The sequence below is a fragment of the Lissotriton vulgaris genome, chromosome 11 (assembly GCF_964263255.1).
Source record: "Lissotriton vulgaris chromosome 11, aLisVul1.2, whole genome shotgun sequence".
In the NCBI taxonomy this organism is placed as follows: domain Eukaryota; kingdom Metazoa; phylum Chordata; class Amphibia; order Caudata; family Salamandridae; genus Lissotriton; species Lissotriton vulgaris.
In genome coordinates this window covers 5,998,220-6,021,572 of record NC_141699.1, presented here as the reverse complement: position 1 = coordinate 6,021,572, position 23,353 = coordinate 5,998,220, and the positions used below count along the sequence as shown (strand labels likewise).

The window sequence follows — 23,353 nt, the reverse complement described above, 5'->3', positions numbered from 1 at the left end:
TGCCTTCCACAGTCGTTCCCTGGTATAGTAGGCTCTGTGTAGGTATTTGAACTGAATAAAACGCAGTCATACCGCAATGGCCGCCCCTCTAGGAGCCTCAAGCGCCTCTCTCCAGTCCTCCTCCTCAAATGCACCCAGATCGTTTTCCCACTTAGCCCTCAGTGTGTCTAGGGAAGTTGAGCAATGTGTGACTAGTGTTTGGTAGATAGATGATATCTTTTTGCTTTCCAATTCCCCCATGAATACCTTAGCCTCCAGGGGGCTAAACTCGGGCAACGAGTCGAGGTCCCTCAGGGTAGGAGCAATAGCATGACGGAGCTGCAGGTATCTAAAAACCTGGGTCTGGGGCATGTCATATTCCTCACGTAGCTCTTGGAACGACTTAAGGATCGTGCCCTTGACCACGTGGCTCACGGCCGAGATGCCGATCGCGTCCCAGCCACGGAAACCCTGTAGGGACAGCAACGCCGGCAGCTGCCCATTCTGCCACAATGGGGTCTCCCTCGTCAGCCTATTCCACCATCCCATTCGACGGAGTGCACCGCGCCATATTTGAAATACTATTTGAGTGACCACTGGAAGCCTCTTCCTCATAACAGCCAAATATAGTATAGTGTGTAGCGTATCAGGGTCCATCATGAATCGCTCCAGGGCGTAGGCAGGGTCACCTCGATCCTCATACCACCATTCATTCAGTATTAACAGATGGGAAGCCTGATAATAGGACAGGATATCTGACGTTGCCAGGCCGCCACAGTACGTGGAAAGAAAACACGTGCGGAGCGCCACTCCCCCAGCCCAGAGGAAATTACTAAGCGCCGAATTTACCTGCCTGAACCACTGCGGTGATATAGAGTACGGGTGGTTTTGTAATGGATATATGAGACGCGGGAGGGCCACCATTTTAAAAATTGCCGAGCGACCGTGCACGTTCAGAGGCATACGGGACCACGTAGTCATATCCAAGCGGATACGCTCCCATACGGGCACAACATTGCGCGTCCAGGAGACCCCACGCAAGTCTGTCAAAAATATCCCCAAGTACTTAATGCCTCCCGTCGCTTCCTGTAGCGCCCCCGCCCAGGACCCTAAGTCCTGACGCTCCCCCAGCACCCACAGTACTGACTTGCGCAGGTTCAGGCGGAGGCCCGATACCTCTCCGAAAATTTGCATAATGTCAAGGACCCGCGGCCCAGATCTATTCAAGTCCGTAAGGAAAAATAGGACATCGTCCGCATAGAGTGCAATTCTGTCGGAGGGTCCCGCACTCCACTCGATGCCCCGCATCTGTGCGTCTATTCGGACCCACGCCGCCAGTGGTTCCATGGCCAGGGCGAATAGATATGGTGATAGGGGGCATCCCTGTCTGGTGCCTCTACCTATAGGAAAGGAATCAGACACTGCCCCAGCCACTCTCACCGACGCCGTGAGATCCGTGTACAATAGTTGTAGGTAGGATAAGAAGTGGGGCCCCAGGTTCAGGCGGGACAGAAGAGCACGGAGGTAGACCCAGCTTACTGAGTCGAAGGCCCTATCTATGTCGGCCAGTAGAAGGGCCGCAGGAATCCCTGCCGCTCGGGCCGCCACAACTGTAAAGCCTCGTCTAACTGCAAGGAGGCATAGGACTGCTGCGTCAGCAGAAGTTGTCTTACATCTTCCTCACCCCCGCCAGCACTGCATCTGTTTTCCTGATCCCTAACTTGGTCTGCCGCTTTAACCAGGTCTTCCCTACGTGTCCTGCGGGCGGCCGCGCACCAAGCAACATCTACCCCGCGAAGCGTGGGCTTCAGAGCCTCCCAGAGGGTCGTGGCATCCACGTCGGGGTGGTCGTTATCGCTCCAGTAGTGAGCAATAGCCTCCCTCATGTGGGACTGATAGGGTTCTTGCTGTAAGTGCCATGTGGAGAGGCGCCATCTGAAAGGCTGCCTTCTCCTATCAAGAAGTAGGTCAAGCACTACCGGAGAGTGGTCCAATAGGCCACGTGGCAGTATCGCTGTGGCATCCACCCTCCCAACCCAGGCGTGGGGGACAAATAAGTAATCAATTCTAGAAAAGGACTTGTGTACTGCTGAGACGTATGTGTATTCACGGTGTTGGGTGTGTTGGTGCCGCCATGCGTCTACCCATCCCATTCCTCTCACCATGCCATTCAGTTTAGTAGGTGTGTCCGATGGCACCTCACTCCCCAGCCTATGTCGGTCCATCCGTGCATTCATCACATCGTTCCAGTCCCCGCCTATTACTGCCATACATTAGGGATCTCAGCCCATACACCAAATAACTTTTCTATAAGGGCACCCTGCAGCAGGGGCGGAGCGTAAACACTCCCAAAGACTATCTGCTCAGTGCCTGTCGTGCCCTGAATGAACATATATCTGCCCTGTGCATCAACCCACTGAGTTTCATGAGTGTAGGACAGCCTGCGATGCACCAGGATAGCCACCCCCCGGGAACCTCTCACAAACCCTGCATGAAACACCTGCTGGTAGCCATATCTCTGTAGGCTAATGGTCTTGGAACCCATGAGGTGGGTCTCCTGCAATAGCAACACATCAGCCCTGTCCCTTTTTCCTTGTCGCAGGACTGCCCCTCTTTTAATCCTGTCCAGCATCCCCCGTACATTCCAGCTCATAACACGCATCGATGCCCTTTGTAGGCCTGATTCGGAAGCCTCAACCGCCATTCATGGATAGAAGATCAGACAGCCCGTGCGTTGGAGGCCATACAAACTCATCTCGCGTCAATAGGACCCAAAAAAACACTGTGCAGTAAAACGCAACCCCCCTACCTATGCCCCCCTGTAACACCCACTCAACTAACCCCCCCATTTCCACTCCGTCCCCAGGCACCCTTTCAACTTCCCCTCCACCCCCCACCCCATACCTCAGTAACGTTGAAGTAAATCTGTGCATTTTTTAAATAAAATTTCGCCGAACCAGTGTTTTGCGGAAAGGCAATATGCAAATATGGGCTACTTTTTTTAGTGTGCCCGGGACGATTTTTAATCCCAATCCAAACCTGGCAGCAGCACTGAAGGCCCTGTAGGGAAAGCATACCATATGCACGGGTGCCATAGGACATGGACATGCCCTGTCAGTCATGCCACAAGTTTAAGCTGCAGTCAGATATGGTACGGAGCATTCAAGTTGAAGCAGGGTGCGAATCGAACATTTGTCGCCACATAACAGAAGGGCTATCCAGTGCCAGTACATGCATGCCACAAATGCAGCGCCGGGTAATGTTGTTACACGCCCAGCCTGAGCGTGACCCGAGAACTAGGGCGAAGGGGCCGCCACTTTCATCTCTTAGAGTACTACTTCACGCCGCTGCGCCCCCTTCCGAACCAGGGCGGCAGCTAACAGCAGCCTGCCGACCCTCAAGCAGCGCTCCAGCTGACCCTACTACCTGCAGGTACACCTACTCACTAAGCCCCGCCCACTCCGAGATGGGCGGAAACTGCGAGGCCGGGCAGATAAAAGCCACGTGCTGACGCTACAACCAATCAGCATCTAGGAATACTGGGCACCGCACCAGGATTGGATTAGATGCACCCAATACTAGGTCAGGGAACATATTAGAAGTAAAACTCACTCCAAGAATATGTTCAGTTGTGGGATTGGTTGCTGTGCGACCCGGAAGCGCTAACACTACGGACGAATAACATGCTGTCAAAGATTGGTTACTGACACAGACAGGAGGTTGGATTTACGGACTATCCCTGTAAGTAGAGCAGGTGGTCATTGTAGCGAGAACTCTAGAAAATACCAGCCTTTCTAAGAAATTGAGGGACTTATTTACAAGCCTCTGGCGACGCTCTGGCGTCACTTTTAATATGGGAAAAAGTGACGTACTGGTGGCGCAAGGGACTTGTAAATAAGCCCCTGGGTTTGCAACTTAAACGGCCCCACGAGCTCAGAATCTGCTGTAAATGTTGGGATAAGTAGTCATTTTTAACTATTTTAGAATTGCTTCTTTGGATAGCATTGACCCCGTTTCACCGACCCTATAACAAACCTCACAAGTTTTCTCGGATGCATGCGCGAGTAGCGTCTGTGGTCCAGGGTTTTCCTTTGCATTCTGCACTTGCAATGGTGGCTTTGTAATAGGACAGACTGGACTACATGTCCCAGAATGCAATTTTATATCCTGAATGGATGAACTACTTGCGTGCTCGAGGAAACTTGAAAGCTTTCTAATAGATGTTTTTATGCGACAACTCGGAGTTTACACCAATCCAATAAGACCTTTTTGAAACTGGCTATCTTTAGTGTTTACCACACACAATACATATATAGAATGTTAAAAAGAACTCTACTATGAAATTGTCTCTCCAATTGTGCCCGAATTTGACCCCCATAGTAAATCTGTGTAATTATGTATGAATAAACTAACTACGTGTGTTCACTAGCACTCCCATTGACACGTTCCCACCCCCTCTTTTCCTGGGATATGGAGCAGTGTTCATTGGTGGCTGCAGTTTTAGGGCGATCACCACACTTGACGTCACTGTGAACAATGTCGAGTAGTGAAAGTTCGTCTACAAATCCTTGATTGTTTATGTGTTACTGTACTTAGTTCAGTGGCAGAAAAACAAAATTACAACACCCAAGATTGTGTTAGCATTTGACACAAAAGTGCATTACTGCTAACTGTGTCCGCATTGACGTGGACATGGGTGGTTACTGTACGTTTGTAACTGCAACAAAACTCAATCAATAAAGTATACAAAATGGATTGATATGTGTGCTAAATCATTTACCCATTTGCTTTGTGGATGAAGAAAATGGCCAGAGGTGTAAAGCAACTTGTGCTTAAAAGAGTTTTTACCTGTATACTTTGTCACATCCCTTATCTACAATGTGATCATCCACAGTAGTCCAGCATCAGTTGGTGATATAGATAGTGTGCATCTTACATTGTGCTATGTTTTTTCTTATAGTGCATGAATCAACAATTATATTGTCTGGTTGGTGCTGTTGGTAGTCCGACTTGCAGATGTGACCAGCAAGTGGTTTACCATTGACTGGGATCTGTTATCATTACTCATATTCTTATATTTTTTTTTGTCTTGCCCTGGTCATTTGAGAGTTGTAGTTTTGGTATATTTTAATTGAGCTAATTGGACCAGCACGTCTGATACTGATATGCAAAAGCAACATTTAGGAAAGGAAAGCTGGTGTTCTGGTCACCGGGGGCAATCTAGTAACCTTATATGTGTGTGCTATCAAGTAACTTCGGGGGGAGCTATGGTAGGGGTGGGTTTTGCATCCTTTTGTGAGGACCATGTGCAGCCACTGTGTGACAAAGTTTTGTGGCTGACCCCTCGGGTTCCTATCATGTAAGCTGTGTTCATGCAGGTGTTGTGTATAGACTGGATAAATGTTGCTCTGAAGAGAGAGAGAGAGAGAGAGGTTGGAACCAAACTTGAGTCTGCAGTCAGAGCCTGTGTGGTGTTAGTAAATATGATCTTGGTGTGCAGAGCTTTGTGGAATTCTCATAGTCTGAGAATATCTGTTTTTGTTTCTTTGTCAGTGTAGGTTTCCCAAAGGTGATCTTTCTTACCAAACGTGCGCAGGACTCTCTACTCCTTGCTGTTCAGATACAATTCTGTTAAATTTAACATCACAAGTACTGTGGTACTTTAAAATGACTAAGAATGGGAAAAGGAAGCCTAAAATATGTCTTTACAAAGCAAAGGTGCATGATGCCATAGTAATTATGATATGTATAATAATTAGGTAATGTAAGAAAAAATAACTGTGTTGACTATCATTGTCCCTGTTACATCTTCCTCCCTCTCACATTCTGTTTTCAGTAATCTTCCTCCCTCTCACATTCTGTTTTCTGTAATCCAGTCTGAACCATTTCCAACACAATTATGTGTGCAGTCCTTTGCGTTTGAAATGCTCCTTCTACATTAAAATCTTCCCCACCAAGTGCTCCACTTTCCACAAAAAGTGTGCCCAGTGAATTACCTAGAATAAAAATAATTCCAAGATAGATGTTATTGTCCCATTAAAACTGAGCGGGGATATCCTCACTTTGTCAAAGTTTTCCTGCACAACGCCAGTAGTGTCAATGAGCCAATATCTGTAAACTGTTAAGATACAATGCCTATTTCTAATCACCAAGGCTGTTTGTTATCAGGGCTGAATTTAAAACCGCACACAGTTTATGATCCTCATAATTACCTAAATATATTAACCCTATTATTTAAATAGATGACTAATAATAGGATCAGTATAAAAAAAAACTCATTTTGTAGGCGAATGCATGTGTGGTCCATGCTCCTACACAATTAGTTGTCCACGTCAAAAGTTTTTCTTTTTCTTTTCTGTAGCCATACGTGGTCAAAATCAATTGCAAAGGTAATAGGTCACAAAGGCGAGACCTATTAGCTTTGCCAGTGCATGTAAAAATATGTGTTATGCTGGCAGTTCTGATTACCTTTCCATATCCCTTTATTTTCTTGGTAGTTTATCTTTTATTTTCTTGGTCCGATTTCTTATGCTGACTTTGACAGCAGTTTATCGGCTCTATGATCTTATGGACCAGCAAGAGATAACAGACGCCAATAAAGAGTGAGTTTGGATTGATGTTCGGGCTAGACAGACTGTGTTACAACCATCTTGAAGACATCATTCACTCTATGTCCAGGTCTAACTCTCTGGTGCCGAGATACTTTCGCCTTAAAGCCACTCTGTGGCATCTGCTATTCATCACGTCAACCCCTGTATACGCCCAAAAGCCAAGATAAGCTACATCTTCCCTAGGATAATATTTGACATGACATATGCCGTCTAATACCCCTTCATTAATGTGAATCAACATTCCACAAACTAATAGCGTAGTTGATGGTATCAACTGCCTTTAATGAGCACATCTCTACACCTTGACTCCAATCACAATTTTTTGTAAAACATTTTGTAAAGCTGTTAATTAATGGACGTTACAGTCTTCAAGTAGTACAATTGACATCACCTACACTTAAAAATGCATCCAAATTTGTAGGGTTCTTGTCAGGGTCATACAGTGATCCAATCACGATACTCAAGGTCATTTGCCACTGGTGTCTTAGGATCTGTCCTTATATGGCTCTGCAAACTGGACCAAATTCATCCTTTCCAAACTTGACCCTCAGGGTAGGGAAGTCAAGTCAAGTCAAGTAAAGCTCAGAACTCAATAGTCAACCAAACGACACAGTAATTCTAAAACGAAGCCAGTGCTTATTTTTAAATGAAAAGAAAGTACTTTGTCAGAGTAGAACTCAATATTACATAACCAAATGAGAACTTAACACAGGGTTGTAGTCTGTGTTGCATTGTAACAATAAAGCACTACATCCCCCATGTCTGCCATTGTCCTGTCTCCCCAGTAGGGTCGAGATTCTAGGTCTTTAATCCCCAGGTTTAGACATGGATCACACACAGGTGCAGATAGCGACACATTTTCTTGATCGGTCAGATGCCCTGAAGGCTAAAGTCCTAACCATGAGCAGCAGACTCAGCTGCACCCATTAGTCTATTGTCCCAGGTGCAGGCTGTCAATGCAGCTGTAGCAGTGTGGTGGCTGTGGTTCATTCTTCTACCTCCATGACAGCAGTTCTTCTCCTGTGGGGCTGTGATGACAGCTTTGGATCAGGACAGTGTCTACAGGTTGATATTGATCAGGTTGCTCTGCCACCCATTCCTTTGACAGCCTTCCTGGCTGGTTGCAGATGGGGTTTCAAATTCAGCAGTTACAAGTTGTAGTCTGGTCAGGACGTCCCACTTTAGTAGCAATGCAGCTTGGTTCTCTTTCAAGTTGGTAGCAGCAGCACTATTTTTTCGAGACCTCAGTGGAATCAGGGTGGCACTTGCTCTCTAAGAGTCTTAGTGTGACTCCCACAGGAACAACACAGAAAGACCAGGGAGTCCGTCACATTCTGCTCTCTCTGGGTGCTCCACACACCAGGAACACATTGGGCTGGTTCTCCTATACAGTCTTTACTCCTGCAGAGCCAGACATACTCCTTCCCTCTCAAGAATTAGGCAGGCTCCTAGACACTTTAGGTAGAACCTCCTCTCTTCCAGAAGAAAGTGCAGACTCTAGGTGATGTCCTCTCACCTCTGGGAGGCTGACTGCCATACAGAAGTCCTGGTCACACAGAAGTCCTTTAAGTACCCTGTAGAGCACAGCCTTCTTCGGTCAAGAAGAGCTTGGGACAAGAAATAGTTTGGATCCTACTTCCGTACACATGTTGCAAATGGGATGTGGATCTACTTTCTTAGTCTTCAGAAGCGAGTTTGGTTGGCTCTTGCAAATACCTCAGACACAGCCTTCTTGTAAGGTGTTAGTTCTCACAGCAGGTGGCAATTGGACTTCTCCCTAGCATGAGTACCCAAAATATGGCCACAATGAAGAGTGAGATCTCGGTACCTGCCTATCATCGGCCTTCCTGAAGCCGCAATCGGTCTAACCCCTACCATCCAACAAATTCTAGTGCTCAGAAGAACTAATAGTCTGTGGTTTGCTAACAAGGCCAGGATTGAATTTCTATAGGTTGCCTATCTACATCCTGCCTCACTTCAGTGTTTGGGTTTCCACCCTCCAGCTACAGGAATGGAGGTGGTTCTAATTTCTGCTGAAATACCTACCAATGGGTTTTGTTGTAGAATAAAATTTGCTAAATAATTTGTGATCCAGCAGCCATGGAAGACTCATTACCACCAGGCCCCAAACCCCATAACTGACCTCACCTAACGTATAGTGCAGTGCCCAGAATGGTGTGGAAAAAATCACCTGTATACAATTTATATTTGTGCAACTATAAATTCAATGACGCAAACAATATTAGAAATGACAAAGAATATTAATCTTCTAGTATCACGAATATCTAATACAAAAATATTGTATTTTCCATATTTTAATTTCACATTAATACGAAATAATCGAATCCTTGCTTGCTTATCAGTCAAAATATTGGTCCAGTATAAAACACGTTTATTAGGGCAGTAACAATTTAGACATAAGACATCCTTTATGAAATGCATCACATGTGTTCTTGTTTGCCTGCAGCAGTAGTCTTCGATTTGCTCTAAAATAAGTCACTTAGGGGCATATTATCAAGAACGGCGTTAAAATTATCGCCGGTTTAGCGGCAGGAAACTGCCGCTACAGCGGCGATAATGTCTTATTACTTACCGGTAATCTTCATTACCCCGATTGGGGTCCTCCCCGTTCCAGTCCTTACCACGTGAGGCAGTCCTGCCTCCACCCAGCCAATCAAAACGCCAGAAATCCAAAGGTCGAAGGTGACATAAGCCCCTCCCACCCACCGCCATGCCTGTTATCAACAAGACTCAGACACAAACACAGCGGGAGGGAGGGAGGGAAGAGGACTGGGACGGGGAGGACCCCAATCGGGGTAATGAAGATTACCGGTAAGTAATAAGACATTACCCCCTCATGGGTCCTCCCCGTCCCAGTCCTTACCACGTGAGGAACTCACAAGCAGAAAACCAAGAAGAAAAAATGCAGGACACCAGGGATCCATGCAAAAGTACAAAACTTCAAACAATAAAGCATCGACGAACAGCAGCGTACAAGACGCCAACAGAAATCGTCAGAAAAGGCAAGAAAAACATCAAGCCTAGAATGTCGCACAAAAGTGTGACGGGACCGCCAAAAGGCCGCCCCACAAAGCACTAGGATAGAGACCCCGCCCCATCAGCACAGGAAGCAGACACAGAACCCACAGGAGACAAACAGGTTAGGAGAAACCCGAGACTGTAGTGAACATCGGAGGCAAAACAGAAGAGCCCCGCGAACACCCAAAGAAGGGGAAAAGGAGAAACACCCACAGCAGGCAAAACAGGAAGCAACACCTCCAGCCGCAAAAGGAAACACGAAGAAACAGGCAGAAAAGCCCGATCTAAGCCGCAAAACTACTCAAACCTGCAGAAACTGCAAAGAAGGAAACAAAACGAGTAAGGCACCCAACCCACCCAACCGACAAGCGGAAGAGAAGGCCAGCAAAAAAAAACACCGCAGTGGACAACCACAACACGTCCACCACTAACAAGGACATGAAAGGGGCAACCGCAGACCATGCAAAACAGCAGGCAAGGCCCAAAGAAGAAATTAGAACAGGAGAGCCAGGACAATGAAGCAAAAGCTCCGAAGAAGCCGACCCATCAAAGGGCAACAACCACCGAGGAAGCCCCAAGGCCCCGACAAGCACAAACCGCCGTCAACGAGCAGACAAAGCGGAAGGGGAAAAATCCCAACAACAAACCCAAGCTGGAGAAACCAGCACAGAAACAGGAACCCCACCATGGATTCCGACCAAGAGAAGAGCACCAGGAAACAAAAGAGCCCCAAAGTGCATCACAGCTCCAAAGAGCGGAAGGCCAACGCGACCAACACATGCCACAGGCCACCACAGAAGAACAGCCCAAAGACGCCAAAGACAGCCGCTCAAGAGACAGGCAGTCAGAAGCAAGCGCCAAAGACAGGGCAAATACAGCTGCGGACCCAGAAGCAGAGCCGGAGGCAAGGGAGGCTGGCCAAATCCGACTCCCAACAGCAACAGCAGGAGCGGAAACCAAAAACAGCAAGGCCAACCCAACAACACCGACACCCCCCAAACCTCCGCAGAGCGCCCGGGAGGAGAAAAACGGGAGGGAAGGTATACAGAAAACCCGAAGGCCAAGGAAACGAGAGAGCAACCCCCGAGGACAGACCACCCCGGAACAAAAACCGGGGGAGAAGAGCAACCGGAGGGGAAGCAAGAATGACCAAACCAAGAGACCCAAACCAAAGACAAAAGGACCTGGAACAGAGGAACAGACAGAGGGAATGCTACACGAAGTATCAAGACAACCCAGCGCAGGGCCAATTCAAGCACCAGCGCACAGTCCCAAGCACCCACGCAATGTCCCAACAAAAGGACATGTCCCGTCGAAACAAGCACCAGACAGCACCAAACAGAGGACGGCAGGAAGCGGCCTAAGCCACCAAAAGAAGGCACAACCAGAGTACCATTCCAGTAAAGAAACCAACCGCCGTAACAGGGATGCCTCTCAAGACCCTCTGAAAGACAACAGAGAAGTCGCCGCCCAGAAACAAGACAGGGAAGCCCGCAGGAACAGAGACACGTACCGGGACCCCCCAAGAAGGCCCAAACAACAACGAGCCCCCAGAGCGCCAGCCCGAACAACAGACAAGCCGGCCACCAAGGACCCCAACGGGGCCCCCAACCCAAGGACAGGCATCCAAGGACAACAAGAGGAGAGAGGAAAGCAGAAATGCACCCCCCACACCAGGTCAGGAGAGCAAAGCCACCAGACCAGGGGAGAGAGGAACCAGAGCCTCGCAATCAGCAAGACAAAGGACCCAACAAGACATCAGAAGAAACACCAAGGACACGAGGTGCACAAGAGCCCAAGGAACCACAGCCGAGGAGGCAACCACCATCTGCCGGACACAAAACCAACCCCGAGCCGGGGCAGGAGGGAGACCCAGTAGGACCCGCAGAAGATCCAACAGGACAGAGAACAGATCCGGATATATGGAACGCCTCACGAAAAGCGTGTCATCCCAGCGCAGGGGCCATGTCAACCCCCTCCAGCAACGCTCAGCAGAAAGCATACGAGCCGCTGAAGCGAGCACTGAGAAACAGCCCCCAGCAAAGCGTCAAACCGGTCCCGAGGAACTGAAGCCCCCGAACAGGAACCAGACGAGGAACGGCCAGACCCAAAACGACCCCAGAAACCGGAACCAGGCCAGCAAACCCCCACAGCAGGAGCCAGCACCGTGGAAAAAACCAGAGGAGCATGAGAGAGACCGAAAGGAAACACCTGAAAACAGGAAACGGAACTCAACCACCGCAAACCTCTGAGCAGCCGGATGGAGGGGAACGAGAAAAACAGGTGACTCCCACACCTAGGGAAGCCAAAATAACCCACCAAGAAGAGGGGAAAACCAGGCTGCAAGGGGCTCAACCGAAAGGGACACAGCTGCACCAACCCGACCAAAGCCCCGGGAGGCAGAACCGAACAGAAAGACCAACGGGAGCCAGGACCTGGAACAGAGAGAAAGAGGACCCCCGGCCCCACTCCATCACCGAAACCAGCACCACAGAGCGTAGCGACAAAAAATTGGCCAACGCCAAAGAAGAATGGCCTAAAAGGGGGACAGCCCGGAATGGAAACCGGCAACCAAGAATGACGACCAACAGGAATCACCATTCTCAAAGCAGACCGGACCAATGACACCAAAGGAGACAGGCGACCCACAAGCAGGGCAACACCAGGAGTGGAACACATAACCTGAAGAGGAAGAGATGCAACCACCAGGCCACAGAGACTCCACCCGGGCACAACATATCGGACTGACATTCAGGGGCAGCAGCAGGCGCCGCAGAGGCAGGGAACCAAACGTAGTGCAAAAAATGCAGGCATAGGACCAAGGCACTAGGGGAATGGCAAAGCACCAAAACGCAGGCCAGTGAGAAATCTCACAAGCCCCCGCCGCCCCGGTAGCCGAGGACAAGGCCCAACCATCCGGGATCGGAAGGAGGGACCCCAAGAAAGCACAGACCGAAAAAGAGCAAGCACACACCCCAAAAAGGAGAAGCAGCATACGAACTCTTGAGAGCGGAATCCACCAACCGCCCAACCCGGACCTCCAGGGAAGAAGCCTCCGAAGACTGAGGGAGAAGGTGCAAAAAAGAAGAAAAATGGAGGATACCAGGTGACAAAGACCGCCAGGCGAAATCGTGTCCCCAGAAAGAGAGGAACACCCCGCATGGCAATGCCAAGCCACACCGCAGCCAGTACAGCCAACAGGACAGCATGAAATGGCCGGTAAAAAACGGGAATAAACCCCGCCGGAGCAAATGAATCAGGGAGAAAGACCCAGCAACAAACGCCAGAAATCTCATGGACCATCCCCGAATGTATACCCCAACAGGGAAAAAACGTCCACGATCCCACCAACAAGAGATGATGGCATAGCCGCATGCACCAGCAGCGCAGACAGCGCAAAACAGTCCAAGAAAAACTGCAAAAAATGCTACGTGGACAAAGAGAATGCAAATTTCCAAAGCACAGCATGAAAATGAACATCCCAAGTCACATTGACAGCATTGGCAGGACTTGAACCCTCAGCACATGATAGCCTGTGACACCAGAGGCATATGACACACCAATGAGCACAGCTCCGTGGATGCACCGGAGAGGAAGTCCCCTCAAACATGGCGAGTAAAGGAGTAAACCCCATATATGGAACGCCCCACGAATTTGCATGTCATCCTTGTGCAGGGACCATGCTAATCTACTCTGTAACGTTCCAAGCATAGTATATGTGCAGCCGAAGCGAGCACCAGGAAAACACCCAACACACATCGGTGGTGGAATTGAAAGGAAGTGCCCAGCAACCCCCAGGAAACACTGCCCCAAACAGCAATCTCACATGTGAGAACAGAAAATAAACAAAAAAGGGCAGCCCTGCAGTCTCCACCCACAGCCATATATTAAGAACATGGCCACAGGGGCCGGCCACTGCACTAAAGCACCAGCGCCGGAACGACCTGGGGCCAGAACACCAGGAGGGCTCCCCGCCCCAGCCCAGCACATGAACGGGGAGCATCCTGACCCCAGAACAGGAGCGTGGCCGGCCGGAGGACCGGAGCGGCCGCGCCGGTAAAAACATAAAAAGACCATAAACAGAAGCATTTAAAAATGCAAAAGAAACACTCACGGCACCGCCAAAACACCCAGAAGCAAACAGGAACAGAGGCAGGAACCGGGAGCACCAGCGTTCCGACAGCCGTCGGAGCAGAAAAAAAACAGGCATGGCGGTGGGTGGGAGGGGCTTATGTCACCTTCGACCTTTGGATTTCTGGCGTTTTGATTGGCTGGGTGGAGGCAGGACTGCCTCACGTGGTAAGGACTGGGACGGGGAGGACCCATGAGGGGGTAATGGGCTTGATAATATGCCCTGGCGAATTCCAATAGAAGCCCAGGTTCAGACCAGAACATGGACGACTATTGGAATTCTCCAGGGCATATTATCAAGCCCATTATCGCCGCTTTAGCGGCAGTTTTCTGCAACTAAACCGGCGATAATCTTTAACGCCGTTCTTGATAATATGCCCCATATTGTTTTGCGGCAAGTGTCGCAATGTTTCTTCAGGGTTGTGTACAGCAGCTGACAAACAAAGCATACAATGAAAAACGTGTTGGAATAATATCAAAGCACAAAAGATGTATCCTCAGAGTCCCCTACGAGAGTTTACACGTCTCAAATCAGAATTAGATGAACTGCGCTAAAACACAGAAATAAAGATTTATAGCGTGAGGCAGACACCCAGATGCGCTGTGCTGCTTTCACGACGTATTTATGTGATTGAAACACGGACCACCGCTGGATCTGACGGGCGAGTAAAGTTTACGAGGCCCCCGGGCCCCATTGGAGTAATCTTCATACAATCCGAGGAGAAAATCTGTGGAAATATACCCCCTCCCTCCCCCCCTCCTGCCCCTGTCACGGTGACATCTTGATGAGCAGCGCTTGTCTTCTAGTAGCACATCTGTAGCGATCAAGCTGGTCTGAATGAATTACTGAGGAAAATGTAATTTATGGCGCTTTCAAAAGCCATACAATGTAGTAATGTATCACACCTTGTTCGCGCATCGCCCTCAATCTGACCCAAAAGTACAGCCCTCTCCTATTTCTGTTTCAGAAACGAAAAATTGCCCCAATAGATCGGCTTTCTAAAATCCACCCCCGCACCCCTGAAGTTCATTCCAAAAGATTCAACGGCATATCTCTTTATGGGAAGGTATTTACCAAGATGGTGTTTGTTCAGTGCACATTGGGGTGGGCTGGCCTGTGCGCAGGGCACTGGAATGAAGTGATTTTGCGCAAACCGACCAGAAGTTACTAAAAACACAATAGCGCGCGCTGCCGAGCAGTGAAAGGCAATTTACAAAGGTTGACGTGTCACCGACCTTTCTGTTGGTGTTGCTGTTTTGGGGTCTCAGATTGATTCCTTGTCCAGTGTTAATGTGAGTAAAAAACACTAAATTAAGAGGTAATGCAATCACGAAGTGCGCCGCGATACGCTGCATAATTTGCGTTTTCTTGCCGCATAATTTAGTCAACCCTGCCACATAATGAGGTCCTTCGATGCCTCATAATTCAAGTGGCCCTACTACTTATCGGTAAAGAGGCGGTAGTGCGGTGGCAGAGTCAGCCACGCCCATTTCTGCCCTGCACCCCCTGGGTTCGGAGCTGTTTTATGGTTGCATTTATAAAGCGCCCACCGCGTATTTGCGTAGGAGTAGCGCTGTGGATTGGAAGTGCTGTGGGTGGAAGAGTGCGTGTCCTTCATGGCGCTTAGATGGGCAGTGTTTTGCTGTCATGAGGTGACCAGCGTTGTGCCCCGATTGTGTTTCAAGTGCTGCGCCTAGGGGTGCTGCGGAAACCAGTGGGGGTTCGGGGGCTCAAGCCCCGGAGCTGGGCGCGGAGGGGCAGAGTGGGTGAGTACGTCGTTGCCTCTGTGGAATTGTCTTGCTGCGCATGTGCAGTCGTGAACTGCTTAAACCAAGTGCAAGTGTGAGGTTGCGCATTCGTAGCAGTTTCAGAAGTGTGACATTAATAGCTCTTAGAGAAGCATGCAGGCGCTACCTGCCTTCAGGGTGCTCTGCATCACACAAGTTAAATAAACCACGTTGTCCCCGATTCCACCAGTTATAACTGGTCTGGTGTTCTACGCACTGCACCCGACTTTACAGACTGGGAAATCTGAGGGGCAGGGACAGGGTTGTCATGCAGCCTGGACCCGTTTACCCAGGCCCTGCCAGCCCAGGAGGGCGGGGGGAGGGGGGGGAGGAGGAATGGGGGGAGTGGGCATGTAATCATGCTCTCCCTGCCAGGCAGCATCTTCTCTCTCACGCCCGCACAGGGCACCTGCAGCCGGTTACACCTGCCTAGAGCAGCTGCCAGGTTCAAATTCCTGCCGTAGGGTATACCTTCATTCCTCACAACACCGGCTGAGGAGCAACCCTTGTGGGCAGTCACTGCACAGGTAGCCATGGCCTGTATTCGGGGGTTTACCCAGCGTCAGATTGGTAACGCGGGCATTCGGCAATGCCCGAGGGGCCAGTGTCCAGTTCCAGCTGTGGGCTGCTTTTTTAAGTAGTCTGGGGGGGGGCGATGTGGCCAGTGTCTGCGTTGTTCGATGCCACCAGCGGCCCAGTGGGTCAAAAAAAGGTAAGCCCGTCTACGCCCGTCCGCGCCTGGACCGCGCCCAGCGCCAGACCCCCTGGTCCTCGTGAAGTCCACCCCTCCCGCATTACTTACGATGCCACCACCCTCTTAGCCCTCAACCCCGGCCAATCCCTCACCTGCGTCCAAGCTGCTCCTGGCCACACCCATGGACGCTTTTCCTGCAACTCCTGCAAGTTCGACGCCACCAAGAACTACTCCTCATCTACGAACACACAACAGATATCCGACCCTAACCACCTACAATGCATCCTGCTCAACACCCGATCGGTCCACAGGCACGCCATCGACCTCTGGAATCTACTCGACACCATCTCTCCGGACGTCGCCTTCCTAACAGAAACATGGATGAACGCCACTTCTGCCCCAGACATCACCATTGCCATCCCGAAAGGCTATAAGATCATTCGCAAGGACCGCACCGGCCACACAGGAGGAGGCATCGCTATCGTCCACAAGAAATCCATCCGCATCTCAACCAGCTCAGACATCAATCTCGCCAACTCTGAACACCTTCACTTCCAGATCCACATCAACCCCAAGACCACACTCAGAGGCACCCTCCTTTACAGGCCACCAGGACCCTGCGCACAATTTAGTGAAGACATCACGGACTTCATCACACCACACGCGCTCCCCTCCGAGGACTACATCCTTTTGGGAGACCTCAACTTTCACCTTGAAAAGAACAACGACCACAACACCTCCACCCTTTTGGACAACCTCGCAAACCTCGGACTTAAACAACTTGTCACTACCTCCACCCACATCGCAGGTCACACACTCTACCCTATCTTCACCTCCAGCAAACATGTTTCCTTCAGCCACACCACAGCTCTCCTTTGGACTGACCACAGCTGCGTTCACTTCACCTACAACAAGCCCACATCCAACAACCACCCCCAACCCACTCTGCAAAGAAACTGGAACAAAATCACCATCGACCAGATCTCCTCATCGCTTCTTCAAAAGCCCCCCGCCCATTCCTCAAACCCAGACCAAGCAGCCACCAACCTCACCCAATGGTTATCCAACAGCGCCGACATCCTAGCACCACTGAAAAAACGACAAATCAAACTAGGCAGCAAGAAGGCCTCCTGGTTCAACGATGACCTTAAGAAATCCAAGAAACTCTGTCGCTCCCTCGAAAAGGCCTGGAAAAAAGACCCAACCACCAGCACCAAGGACGCCTTCAAAAACGCCACCCGCATACACCACCAACTAATCCGAAATGCCAAGAAAGCAGCCTTCAAGGACCGTCTAGATAATAACGCCCACAACAGCAAGGAATTATTCAACATCGTCAAGGAATTTACCAACCCCTCAGCCAACTCCAACGACATCACCCCCTCCCAAGCCCTCTGCGACTCCCTAGCCTCATTCTTCCACAACAAAATCGCAGACATCCACAACAGCTTTGACAACCAACCCGGAGACCAACCCTCCCAATCCCCTGCAGGAACCCCACCCCCCCTGAACATCCTCAATGACTGGAAGCCAATCTCCACTGAGGACACCATCCGTCTGATGAACTCTATCCACTCAGGATCCCCCACTGACCCTTGCCCCCACCACATCTTTAACAAAGCAGACTCCATTATTGCACCGCACCTCCGAGACGTCATCAACTGCTCCCTCAACTCCGCAACCTTCCCGGAAAGCTGGAAACATGCCGAACTCAGCGCCCTCCTGAAGAAACCCACAGCTGACCCCACCGAACTCAAAAACTATCGCCCTATCTCACTCCTTCCATTCCCAGCCAAAGTCATCGAGAAAGCTGTCAACAACCAGCTCGCCGCATTCCTCGAAACCAACAAATCCCTCGACTCCTCACAGTCCGGCTTCCGAGCCAAGCACAGCACCGAAACCGCCCTCATCGCAGCAACAGACGACATTCGAACTCTACTGGACAATGGAGACACAGTCGCCCTCATCCTCCTCGACCTCTCCGCAGCCTTCGACACAGTCTGCCATAGCACCCTTCTACAGCGCCTCAAAAACATCGGAATCCAAGGAAAAGCACTGGAATGGATCACCTCGTTCCTCTCCGGAAGAACGCAGAGAGTCCGCCTTCCACCATTCAAGTCAGAGGCCACTGAAGTCATCTGCGGCGTACCTCAAGGGTCCTCACTCAGTCCCACCCTCTTCAACGTCTACATGAGCCCCCTCGCGGCCATCGCACGCCAACATAACCTCAACATCATCTCCTACGCCGACGACACTCAACTGATCCTATCACTCACCAGAGACCCTAACACGGCCAAAACCAACCTACACGAAGGAATGAAAGAAGTAGCCGAATGGATGAAGCACAGCCGTCTGAAACTGAACTCAGACAAAACAGAAGTCCTCATCTTAGGTTCCTCCCCCTCCGCCTGGGACGACTCTTGGTGGCCAGAGGCCCTTGGAAAAGCACCCATCCCGACGGACCACGCACGGAACCTGGGCGTCATCCTGGATTCCTCACTCTCGATGAACAGACAAGTCAACGCCGTTTCTTCATCTTGCTTCAACATTCTTCGCATGCTCAAAAAAACATTTCGCTGGATCCCTACCGAAACTAGAAAAACAGTCACCCACGCTCTGGTCACGAGCCGACTGGACTACGGAAACACCCTCTACGCCGGCACCACCGCAAAACTCCAGAAAAAACTACAACGCATCCAGAACGCCTCAGCCAGGCTCATATTAGACATCCCGCATAAAGAACACATCTCTGATCACCTGAAAAACCTCCACTGGCTCCCCGTCAATAAGAGGATCACTTTCCGGCTCCTAACCCACGCACACAAAGCACTCTACGAAATCGGACCCGAATGCCTCAACACACGACTATCCTTCTACACCCCCTCCCGCCAGCTACGATCCTCCAACCAAGCCCTTGCCACTGTACCCCGCATCAACAAAACCACCATGGGAGGTAGATCCTTCTCCTACCTAGCAGCTAAAACTTGGAACTCACTTCCCACTGACCTTCGCCTTACTCAGAACCACCTAGCATTCAGAAAACAACTCAAAACGTGGATATTCGACAAGTAACTCCCCACCCTTCTCCAAGCGCCTTGAGACCCTCTGGGTATGTAGCGCGCTATATAAATCTTTGACTTGACTTGACTTGACTTGGGTGGCTGAGTGGCCTTTCTGGATTACTACCCTTTTATCAAAGGGCAGAGGTTTCACTCCCATTCTCTCACTGGGCCGGCGCATTAACTTATGCTTATTGAGCGGGGGCAGGGGGCCGGAGCAATAGTGGCTTCACTTGTATTCAGGTGTGTTTCACCAGTGCATTTTTTTTACCTCCCACCCCCTCATAAAACTTCGCCGAAGCAGTGTTTTACAAAGGCAATATGCAAATGTGGGCCGATTTTTTTTTTTTTTTTTTTTTTTTTTTATCCCAATCCAACCCTGGCCGTTAACCCCGGAAGGGGCAGAGGAGCAAGCCATAGGATTGGTCTTGATACAAACAGCTCTAGCGCTCTGACCTACCCAGGAGGGGCAGAGGAGCAAGCCATTGGATTGGTCTTTATACAAACAGCTCTAGTGCTCTGGCCTACCCAGGAGGGGCAGAGGAGCAAGCCATGGGATTGGTCTTTATACAAACAGCTCTAGTGCTCTGACCTACCCAGGAGGGGCAGAGGAGCAAGCCATGGGATTGGTCTTTATACAAACAGCTGTAGCGCTCTGACCTACCCAGGAGGGGCAGAGGAGCAAGCCATGGGATTGGTCTTTATACAAACCGCTCTAGCGCTCTGACCTACCCAGGAGGGGCAGAGGAGCAAGCCATGGGATTGGTCTTGATACAAACCGCTGTAGCGCTAAGCCTCCAGGATTCTCTGTTTTTTGAGATGAGCATAAAGTCTTTGCTCACGTCCTGGAGCAGTAGCTGTAAGTATAGCGGCCTCAATGTGCACTAGAATTACGACTTCTCCGTACGAGACATGTAAGTGTTAGCGGCGATCCGCATTTTGCAGTAACCTAACTCACCGTTCTAAATCCATTTCTGCGCGCTGGTAGGTGCTCTGCTGCCACCAGAGCTGCATTAACGTTTGCTTTAAGTGATCTGTTTGTTAAGACTTATAGCGGACGTTCATTCCGCTTAATAGTGAAGGTGTAGGGCCGGACTATTGTACATAACCGAATATTGCTGGAAACTTACCTGGGCAGGTTTTGTATTCTATCCAAATTAGTGGTTGACTGCGGGGATAGAGCATGAAAGGTCAATATCTAATTTAATGTGCTCTGCTGTATAAACTACCATACTGGTTACTGTATCCTGTGCCTCACTTCTGGGTGGGCGCAGGGGGGGGGGGGGGGGGGGGTACAGTTAAAAATCATTAAATTAGGTCTACAGAATATCGTATATCCCTTACTAACTATAGCCTATATACATTCCTACTATACTTATGGTGATACTGGCCGGATCTCATTGCTTGTTTTAATAGAAGCACCACATTTCAACAACACTGTGTTCACTAATAAAATGTAATACCAAAATGTCCCCACTTGTTAATCTAAATACCAAGATTGCATTACAAGAAAACCAAAATACGTTGTGTTGGAGGAATTTGCTTGTATTGACCAGTGACTGGGTGCAAAGTGGGGAATTGTGATAATAAAACATAATTGAGGTTTGTGTTTGAGCCTAAACACTTTTCAAGCTGGTACCTTTATATCCCACTCATATCTTTACACTCTGTATCCAGATGCTTAAATGTCAGAATATAGGCAGACCCCTGCTTTATTTGAAGTTGCTGTTGACTTTTGAACGTTATGCGTGTTTACTGTGCATCACTGCAATTAAACGTTTTCTTGTTACATAAAGCAACCGCATTTCAATTCTGTGTCCTATGTACTGTGCAGATGGTACACTTTAGGGTATGCTTTATTTTTTTATAAATGTGCAGTGGTTGCATCCCTTCTTACTCAGCTTGCTTAGCTGGCGGAATGGTGTTGCAGCGTTGGCTAGGAGTTTATTATAGTTGAGCTTTTTTTCTTTCAGTTAAACAATGAAGTGACATTCATACGGCCTAAATTCAGGATGCTGTCTCCCTGCCAACGTTTTAGGCATCTCTCTTTTTAAAGTCGGGAACATTCTGTTAAAACAGCTGTTTAGGATGTAAGGTATTACTTCTCACGAAAGAGACTGATTTGTGATAATGTCCTGAATGCAGCAAGGACCGTCTGAATCAATGTAAACAATTGCAGTGTATAGTTCCTAATGTTCTTTATGCGATTTGCCTTCAACTAGTAATTACCATTGGATCATTGTGTGCTGTCTCACTCTTAATGCTTGTTTAAAAAGAGTGCTTTCTATGCTGAACCCAAGTATGTTGCTATTTAAACACCACCAGCGATCAATGCAAGCTTCCACCACACGCACACAGCACCAGACGTCAGTGCACGCTTTCACCAGGCACACACACACACCACCAACCGTCAGTGCACACTTTCACCAGGCACACCTCATCAGCCGTCAGTGCACGCTTTCACCAGGCACACCCCATCAGCCGTCAGTGCACGCTTTCACCAGACACACACACCACCAGTCGTCAGTACACGCTTCCGCCAGGCACACACGCCACCACCTGGCAGTGCACACTTCCACCAGGCACACACACCACCAGCCATCAGTGCACATTTTCTACAGGCACACACACCACCAGCCATCAGTGCACGCATCAATTGTTAACACGTCTACAATTAACTATTGTAGCAATAGCAGTATGGCGTACTTTACTTTTGAACATGTCAGTGCACGCTTTTCCACCATGCACACACCCCACCAACCATCAGTGCACACTTTCAACAGGCACACACACACACCACCAGCCATCAGTACACGCTTTCACCAGGCATACACACCACCGGCCGTCAGTACACACTTTCAACAGGCACAGACACCATAAGTCATCAGTGCACGCTTTCACCGGGCACAAACACCACCAGCCGACAGTGCACCCTTTCACCAGGCACACACCACCAGCCGTCAGTGCACACTTTCACCAGGCACAGACACCATAAGTTGTTCGTGCACGCTTTCACCGAGCACAAACACCACCAGCCGTCAGTGCACTCTTTCACCAGGCACAGACACCATAAGTCATCCGTGCACGCTTTCACCAGGCACAAACACCACCAGCCGTCAGTGCATGCTTTCACCGGGCACAAACACCACCATCCGTCAGTGCACACTTTTACCGGGCACAAACACCACCAGCCAATACAGAGTTTGCAAAAAAATTCATGCAACATATTGTCATATACAATGCCAATAACTCAAACTTGGATGCTGCGAGACCTATTGAATTGCAAATGCTTGTTAAAGAAAGTAATTGGACTCTTATTTTTTCCTTCCAAGTGGGCCTTTTAGGGTGATAACCATTGTATTTTTTTGTTACTGTAGGTAGATGGATGTTTCTATTGTTCTGTATTTTAACTGGATGAATGTCGTCTTCTGCCTTACAATCTTTGCTTCTGTTAGTTTTCTCCATCTTCTTATGTTTTTTCTGCCTCCCCCCCTCAGGACACACCACACATAAACTGTCGAAATATGACCCCTCCCCATCGATTGGCAATAGTAATTTACCTTTAAAGGGTATTTTTTTATTATTATAATATAGGTGAATTAGAACAGCCTAAAAAGGAAACATTGTGGAAGCTGGAGGTGCAAATCTGTTCTGTTCTGGAGATATTTATTCAATTGATAGTTTTAAAAAGTACGGCGCATCACATTTTGATAGCTTCGAAGTGCTATGGAGTCTGCTGCTCCAGATATGAGGGAAGAACGTAGAGCCCAATCGAATGAGTGCATCCCTCAGTTGCAATTGAAAATGAGTTCAGTGTTTGGGTGTTTCCTGGAGTGCTTGTGGCTTTCTTCTGCTCTCAAGTATGGGCTTCAGGCATTCACCAGCCTGGTTCTCTGGACTCCAGTGGATATGCTTGTTTGTTTCAGTCATTCATGCATAGTTTCTGCAGGAGTCAGAGTTGTGTCCCAGTAGGCCTTGTGCACACTCCAGAGGGCCTCAAACTTAACACTTGCCTCTATTGGGGGCCAAGCACATCCGTCTTCCTGGTCTTG

General features: G+C 49.3%; 1 protein-coding gene and 1 non-coding gene across 4 annotated transcripts in view; one reads left to right on the top strand and one right to left on the bottom strand.

The window, feature by feature from the left end:
- Positions 1-3,629: 3,629 nt before the first annotated feature.
- The window catches only part of GNB1L (G protein subunit beta 1 like), a 425,377-nt gene continuing 405,653 nt past the window's right edge, over positions 3,630-23,353 (top strand). For 2 of the 3 annotated variants that reach the window (XM_086942634.1, XM_086942633.1), the window contains exon 1: positions 3,630-3,720. The gene's annotated coding sequence lies outside the window, so the exon portion shown is untranslated. The remainder of the gene's footprint in view (positions 3,721-23,353) is intronic. The other variant, XM_086942635.1, reaches the window with a different exon arrangement.
- LOC147678873 (U6 spliceosomal RNA) lies at positions 13,260-13,366 on the bottom strand. Its single transcript, XR_015302263.1, has one exon. It is a non-coding gene; the product is annotated as a U6 spliceosomal RNA (small nuclear RNA).